Genomic DNA, 8,431 nt, shown 5'->3' on the forward strand with positions numbered 1-8,431 from the left:
GCTTGTATCCCTGCTTCTCTAACAGTAAATAACCTAGCTTGTTTCCCTACTTCTCTAACAGTAAATAACCTAGCTTGTTTCCCTACTTCTCTAACAGTAAATAACCTAGCTTGTTTCCCTGCTTCTCTAACAGTAAATAACCTAGCTTGTTTCCCTACTTCTCTAACAGTAAATAACCTAGCTTGTTTCCCTACTTCTCTAACAGTAAATAACCTAGCTTGTATCCCTACTTCTCTAACAGTAAATAACCTAGCTTGTTTCCCCGTTTCTCTAACAGTAAATAACCTAGCTTGTTTCCCTACTTCTCTAACAGTAAATAACCTAGCTTGTTTCCCTGTTTCTCTAACAGTAAATAACCTAGCTTGTTTCCCTACTTCTCTAACAGTAAATAACCTAGCTTGTATCCCTACTTCTCTAACAGTAAATAACCTAGCTTGTTTCCCCGTTTCTCTAACAGTAAATAACCTAGCTTGTTTCCCTACTTCTCTAACAGTAAATAACCTAGCTTGTATCCCTACTTCTCTAACAGTAAATAACCTAGCTTGTTTCCCTACTTCTCTAACAGTAAATAACCTAGCTTGTTTCCCTACTTCTCTAACAGTAAATAACCTAGCTTGTATCCCTACTTCTCTAACAGTAAATAACCTAGCTTGTTTCCCTACTTCTCTAACAGTAAATAACCTAGCTTGTTTCCCTACTTCTCTAACAGTAAATAACCTAGCTTGTTTCCCTACTTCTCTAACAGTAAATAACCTAGCTTGTTTCCCTACTTCTCTAACAGTAAATAACCTAGCTTGTTTCCCTGCTTCTCTAACAGTAAATAACCTAGCTTGTTTCCCTACTTCTCTAACAGTAAATAACCTAGCTTGTATCCCTACTTCTCTAACAGTAAATAACCTAGCTTGTTTCCCTGCTTCTCTAACAGTAAATAACCTAGCTTGTTTCCCTGCTTCTCTAACAGTAAATAACCTAGCTTGTATCCCTACTTCTCTAACAGTAAATAACCTAGCTTGTTTCCCTACTTCTCTAACAGTAAATAACCTAGCTTGTTTCCCCGTTTCTCTAACAGTAAATAACCTAGCTTGTTTCCCTGCTTCTCTAACAGTAAATAACCTAGCTTGTATCCCTACTTCTCTAACAGTAAATAACCTAGCTTGTTTCCCTGCTTCTCTAACAGTAAATAACCTAGCTTGTTTCCCTACTTCTCTAACAGTAAATAACCTAGCTTGTTTCCCTACTTCTCTAACAGTAAATAACCTAGCTTGTTCCCTACTTCTCTAACAGTAAATAACCTAGCTTGTTTCCCTACTTCTCTAACAGTAAATAACCTAGCTTGTTTCCCTACTTCTCTAACAGTAAATAACCTAGCTTGTTTCCCTACTTCTCTAACAGTAAATAACCTAGCTTGTATCCCTACTTCTCTAACAGTAAATAACCTAGCTTGTTTCCCTACTTCTCTAACAGTAAATAACCTAGCTTGTTTCCTACTTCTCTAACAGTAAATAACCTAGCTTGTTTCCCTACTTCTCTAACAGTAAATACCTAGCTTGTTTCCCTACTCTCTAACAGTAAATAACCTAGCTTGTTTCCCTACTTCTCTAACAGTAAATAACCTAGCTTGTTTCCCTACTTCTCTAACAGTAAATAACCTAGCTTGTTTCCCTACTTCTCTAACAGTAAATAACCTAGCTTGTTTCCCTGCTTCTCTAACAGTAAATAACCTAGCTTGTTTCCCTACTTCTCTAACAGTAAATAACCTAGCTTGTTTCCCTACTTCTCTAACAGTAAATAACCTAGCTTGTTTCCCTACTTCTCTAACAGTAAATAACCTAGCTTGTTTCCCTACTTCTCTAACAGTAAATAACCTAGCTTGTATCCCTACTTCTCTAACAGTAAATAACCTAGCTTGTTTCCCTACTTCTCTAACAGTAAATAACCTAGCTTGTTTCCCTACTTCTCTAACAGTAAATAACCTAGCTTGTTTCCCTACTTCTCTAACAGTAAATAACCTAGCTTGTATCCCTACTTCTCTAACAGTAAATAACCTAGCTTGTTTCCCTACTTCTCTAACAGTAAATAACCTAGCTTGTTTCCCTACTTCTCTAACAGTAAATAACCTAGCTTGTTTCCCTACTTCTCTAACAGTAAATAACCTAGCTTGTTCCCTACTTCTCTAACAGTAAATAACCTAGCTTGTTTCCCTGCTTCTCTAACAGTAAATAACCTAGCTTGTTTCCCTACTTCTCTAACAGTAAATAACCTAGCTTGTTCCCTGCTTCTCTAACAGTAAATAACCTAGCTTGTTTCCCTACTTCTCTAACAGTAAATAACCTAGCTTGTATCCCTACTTCTCTAACAGTAAATAACCTAGCTTGTATCCCTACTTCTCTAACAGTAAATAAACCTAGCTTGTTTCCCTACTTCTCTAACAGTAAATAACCTAGCTTGTATCCCTACTTCTCTAACAGTAAATAACCTAGCTTGTTTCCCTACTTCTCTAACAGTAATAACCTAGCTTGTTTCCCTACTTCTCTAACAGTAAATAACCTAGCTTGTTTCCCTACTTCTCTAACAGTAAATAACCTAGCTTGTTTCCCTGACTTCTCTAACAGTAAATAACCTAGCTTGTTTCCCTACTTCTCTAACAGTAAATAACCTAGCTTGTTTCCCTACTTCTCTAACAGTAAATAACCTAGCTTGTTTCCCCTACTTCTCTAACAGTAAATAACCTAGCTTGTATCCCTGCTTCTCTAACAGTAAATAACCTAGCTTGTTTCCCTACTTCTCTAACAGTAAATAACCTAGCTTGTTTCCCTACTTCTCTAACAGTAAATAACCTAGCTTGTTTCCCTACTTCTCTAACAGTAAATAACCTAGCTTGTTTCCCTACTTCTCTAACAGTAAATAACCTAGCTTGTTTCCCCTACTTCTCTAACAGTAAATAACCTAGCTTGTTTCCCCTACTTCTCTAACAGTAAATAACCTAGCTTGTTTCCCTACTTCTCAACAGTAAATACCTAGCTTGTTTCCCTACTTCTCTAACAGTAAATAACCTAGCTTGTTTCCCTACTTCTCTAACAGTAAATAACCTAGCTTGTTTCCCTACTTCTCTAACAGTAAATAACCTAGCTTTTTCCCTACTTCTCTAACAGTAAATAACCTAGCTTGTTTCCCTACTTCTCTATATATTAGTTTCCATAACATCTTTCTATAGCAGCAGGTATAATAACATATAATATATATTTTTATTTTCTATAGCAGCATGTATATATTTCTATAACATATTTCTATAGCAGCAGGTATATATTTCTATAACATATTTCAACTGCAGCAGGTATATATTTCCATAACATATTTCTATAGCAGCAGGTATATATTTCCATAACATATTTCTATAGCAGCAGGTATATATTTCCATAACATATTTCACCTGCAGCAGGTATATATTTCCATAACATATTTCTATAGCAGCAGGTATATATTTCCATAACATATTTCAACTGCAGCAGGTATATATTTCCATAACATATTTCTATAGCAGCAGGTAGTGTAGCATAATGATCCTCAAATGAGCCTATACTTAAACTTGTATGTGAACTGAAGTCAACATGGTGTCATTAAACTACTTAAGTTACATTATAAAATTCAGACATATTTCTAATGTGATGAATCCCCAAACTGCAGCTTTACAATCTTTAAGCAGGACATTAGGGAAAGGGGGGGGATACCTAGTCAGTTGTCCAACTGAATGTATTCAACTGAAATGTGTCTTCCGCATTTAACCCAACCCCTCTGAATCAGAGAGGTGCGGGGGGGGGGGGCCTTAATCAACATCCACCTCTTTGGCGCCAGTCGGTTAACTGCCTTGCTCGAGGGCAGAACGACAGCTTTTTTACCTTGTCAGCTCAGGGGATTCGATCCAGCAACCTTTCAGTTACTGGCCCAACACTCTAACCACTAGGCTACCCTGCCGCCTCTACACTCTAACCACTAGGCTACCCTGCCGCCTCTACACTCTAACCACTAGGCTACCTGCCGCCTCTACGCTCTAACCACTAGGCTACCCTGCCGCCTCTACACTCTAACCGCTAGGCTACTCTGCCGCCTCTACACTCTAACCACTAGGCTACCCTGCCGCCTCTACACTCTAACCGCTAGCTAACCCTGCCGCCTCTACACTCAACCGCTAGGCTACCCTGCCGCCTCCACGCTCTAACACTAGGCTACTCTGCCGCCTCTACACTCTAACCACTAGGCTATACCCTGCCGCCTCTACACTCTAACCGCTAGGCTACTCTGCCGCCCTCTACACTCTAACCACTAGGCTACCCTGCCGCCTCTACACTCTAACCGCTAGGCTACCCTGCCGCCTCTACACTCTAACCGCTAGGCTACCCTGCCGCCTCCACGCTCTAACCACTAGGCTACCCTGCCGCCTCTACACTCTAACCACTAGGCTACCCTGCCGCCTCTACACTCTAACCGCTAGGCTACTCTGCCGCCTCTACACTCTAACCACTAGGCTACCCTGCCGCCTCTACACTCTAACCGCTAGGCTACCCTGCCGCCTCTACACTCTAACCACTAGGCTACCCTGCCGCCTCTACACTCTAACCACTAGGCTACCCTGCCACCTCTACACTCTAACCACTAGGCTACCTGCCGCCTCTACACTCTAACCGCTAGTTGCCCTGCCGCCTCTACACTCTAACCACTAGGCTACCCTGCCGCCTCTACACTCTAACCACTAGGCTACCCTGCCGCCTCTACCACTCTAACCGCTAGGCTACCCTGCCGCCTCTACACTCTAACCACTAGGCTACCCTGCCGCCTCTACACTCTACCACTAGGCTACCCTGCCGCCTCTACCCCCTAACCCCTAGGCTACCCTGCCGCCTCTACACTCTAACCACTAGGCTACCCTGCCGCCTCTACACTCTAACCACTAGGCTACCCTGCCGCCTCTACACTCTAACCACTAGGCTACCTGCCGCCTCTACACTCTAACCGCTAGGTTGCCCTGCCACCTCTACACTCTAACCACTAGGCTACCTGTAAAGATTATATATAAAGTCTGACAAATGTGTCCCCACCTCCTCCTACTACAGGGGTGTAACTTCCTCTCTAGTCAGTGTTGTGGATGAGCTCCACTTTAGCCGACACATTCATTACCCACCCAGCCATTGGTGGTATGTCCTGCTCTATCTCCTACTGGCCAATACTCTTACTGGAGGTATATGGAGCTGCCGGGTTCTCCGCTGCAGGGGGAAGTACAGGGTTCTGGAGGCAAGAGCAGACTGGAGTCTGCCTCTATCTAGTCTATAGATATGCATCAGTGGCGGCTGGTGGGAGGAGCTATAGGAGGATGGGGCTCATTGTAATGGCTGGAATGGAATTAATGGAACAGTCAAACATGTGGTTTCCATGTGTTTAAAGCATTTGATACCGGTCCATTGATTCCATTCCAGCTATTACAACGAGCCCGTTCTCCTATAGCTCCTCCCACCATCCTCCACTGATATCTCTGTACTGTATCCCTCTATCTGTCCTGTATCCCTCTATCTGTCCTGTATCCCTCTATATGTATCCCTCTATCTGTCCTGTATCCCTCTATATGTATCCCTCTATCTGTCCTGTATCCCTCTATCTGTCCTGTATCCCTCTATCTGTCCTGTATCCCTCTATCTGTCCTGTATCCCTCTATCTGTCCTGTATCCCTCTATCTGTCCTGTATCCCTCTATCTGTCCTGTATCCCTCTATCTGTCCTGTATCCCTCTATCTGTCCTGTACCCCTCTATCTGTCCTGTACCCCTCTATCTGTCCTGTATCCCTCTATCTGTCCTGTATCCCTCTATCGGTCCTGTATCCCTCTATCTGTCCTGTATCCCTCTATCTGTCCTGTATCCCTCTATCTGTCCTGTACCCCTCTATCTGTCCTGTATCCCTCTATCTGTCATGTATCCCTCTATCTGTCCTGTATCCCTCTATCGTTCCTGTATCCCTCTATCTATCTGTCCTGTACCCCTCTATCTGTCCTGTATCCCTCTATCTGTCCTGTATCCCTCTATCTGTCCTGTATCCCTCTATCTGTCCTGTATCCCTCTATCGGTCCTGTATCCCTCTATCTGTTCTGTATCCCTCTATCTATCTGTCCTGTATCCCTCTATCTGTTCTGTATCCCTCTATCTGTTCTGTATCCCTCTATCGGTCCTGTATCCCTCTATCTGTTCTGTATCCCTCTATCTGTCTGTCCTGTATCCCTCTATCTGTCCTGTATCCCTCTATCTGTTCTGTATCCCTCTATCTATCTGTCCTGTACCCCTCTATCTGTCCTGTATCCCTCTATCTGTCCTGTATCCCTCTATCTGTCCTGTATCCCTCTATCTGTCCTGTATCCCTCTATCTGTCCTGTATCCCTCTATCTGTTCTGTATCCCTCTATCGGTCCTGTATCCCTCTATCTGTTCTGTATCCCTCTATCTGTCCTGTATCCCTCTATCTGTCCTGTATCCCTCTATCTGTCCTGTACCCCTCTATCGGTCCTGTATCCCTCTATCTGTCCTGTATCCCTCTATCTGTCCCTTATCCTCTTCTGTCCTTATCCTCTATCGGTCCTGTATCCCTCTATCTGTTCTGTATCCCTCTATCTATCTGTCCTGTATCCCTCTATCTGTTCTGTATCCCTCTATCTGTCCTGTATCCCTCTATATGTATCCCTCTATCTGTCCTGTATCTCTCTATCTGTCCTGTATCCCTCTATCTGTCCTGTATCCCTCTATCTGTCCTGTATCCCTCTATCTGTCCTGTATCCCTCTATCTGTCCTGTATCCCTCTATCTGTCCTGTATCCCTCTATCTGCCTGTATCCCTCTATCTTGTCCTGTATCTCTACTATCTCGTATCCTCTATCGTCCTGTATCCCTCTATCTGTCCTGTATCTCTCTATCTGTCCTGTATCTCTCTATCTGTCCTGTATCCCTCTATCTGTCCTGTATCCCTCTATCTGTCCTGTATCCCTCTATCTGTCCTGTATCCCTCTATCTGTCCTGTATCCCTCTATCTGTTCTGTATCCCTCTATCGGTCCTGTATCCCTCTATCTGTCCTGTATCCCTCTATCTGTCCTGTATCCCTCTATCTGTCCTGTATCCCTCTATCTGTTCTGTATCCCTCTATCGGTCCTGTATCCCTCTATCTGTCCTGTATCTCTCTATCTGTCCTGTATCTCTCTATCTGTCCTGTATCCCTCTATCTGTCCTGTATCTCTCTATCGTTCCTGTATCCCTCTATCTGTCCTGTATCCCTCTATCGGTCCTGTATCCCTCTATCTGTCCTGTATCCCTCTATCTGTTCTGTATCCCTCTATCGGTCCTGTATCCCTCTATCTGTCCTGTATCTCTCTATCTGTCCTGTATCTCTCTATCTGTCCTGTATCCCTCTATCTGTCCTGTATCCCTCTATCTGTCCTGTATCCCTCTATCTGTCCTGTATCCCTCTATCTGTCCTGTATCCCTCTATCTGTCCTGTATCCCTCTATCTGTCCTGTATCCCTCTATCGTTCCTGTATCCCTCTATCGTTCCTGTATCCCTCTATCTGTCCTGTATCCCTCTATCGGTCCTGTATCCATCTATCTGTCCTGTATCCCTGTATCTGTCCTGTAGATAGACATTATATCAGTATATCACCTATCCTATAGACATTATATCAGTTTATACAACGGGTGGGTCTAATCCTGGATGCTGATTGGTTAAAACCACATTCCTGCCGGTGTCTATTCCACAAGTCACCAATCTATGACGTCAAAATGCTTATTTACTCTGTTCCAGTGGACTCCACAATCCACTCTCTCTTTAGCCCAGCCAAGCAATTTATATAAAAAAAAAACATAAAGTATATCAGTATATTACCTATCCAATAGACATATAGTACACCACTGTACTTCATACATCTCTTAACCTGCTCTTTATGTGTACTGTACCCTGCTAACAGTTCTAATGCTAGCTGCTCCTGCTATGTTTGTATACAACTGTGTGATACAGCTGTTAACTCTGTGTTACATATGGCTGCTAACCACGTCTGCTTCCAACATGCTTGGTTTATGACTGGGTACTGTGTGTCTTTCTGTCCTGGTTTATGGCTGGGTACTGTGTGTCTTTCTGTCCTGGTTTATGACTGGTACTGTGTGTCTTTCTGTCCTGGTTTATGGCTGGGTACTGTGTGTCTTTCTGTCCTGGTTTATGACTGGGTACTGTGTGTCTTTCTGTCCTGGTTTATGACTGGGTACTGTGTGTCTTTCTGTCCTGGTTTATGACTGGGTACTGTGTGTCTTTCTGTCCTGGTTTATGACTGGTACTGTGTGTCTTTTGTCCTGTTTATGGCTGATACTGTGTGTCTTCTGTCCTGGTTTATGGCTGAGTACTGTGTGTCTTTCTG

The sequence above is a fragment of the Salvelinus namaycush genome, unplaced genomic scaffold (genome assembly GCF_016432855.1).
Source record: "Salvelinus namaycush isolate Seneca unplaced genomic scaffold, SaNama_1.0 Scaffold162, whole genome shotgun sequence".
In the NCBI taxonomy this organism is placed as follows: Eukaryota; Metazoa; Chordata; class Actinopteri; order Salmoniformes; family Salmonidae; genus Salvelinus; species Salvelinus namaycush.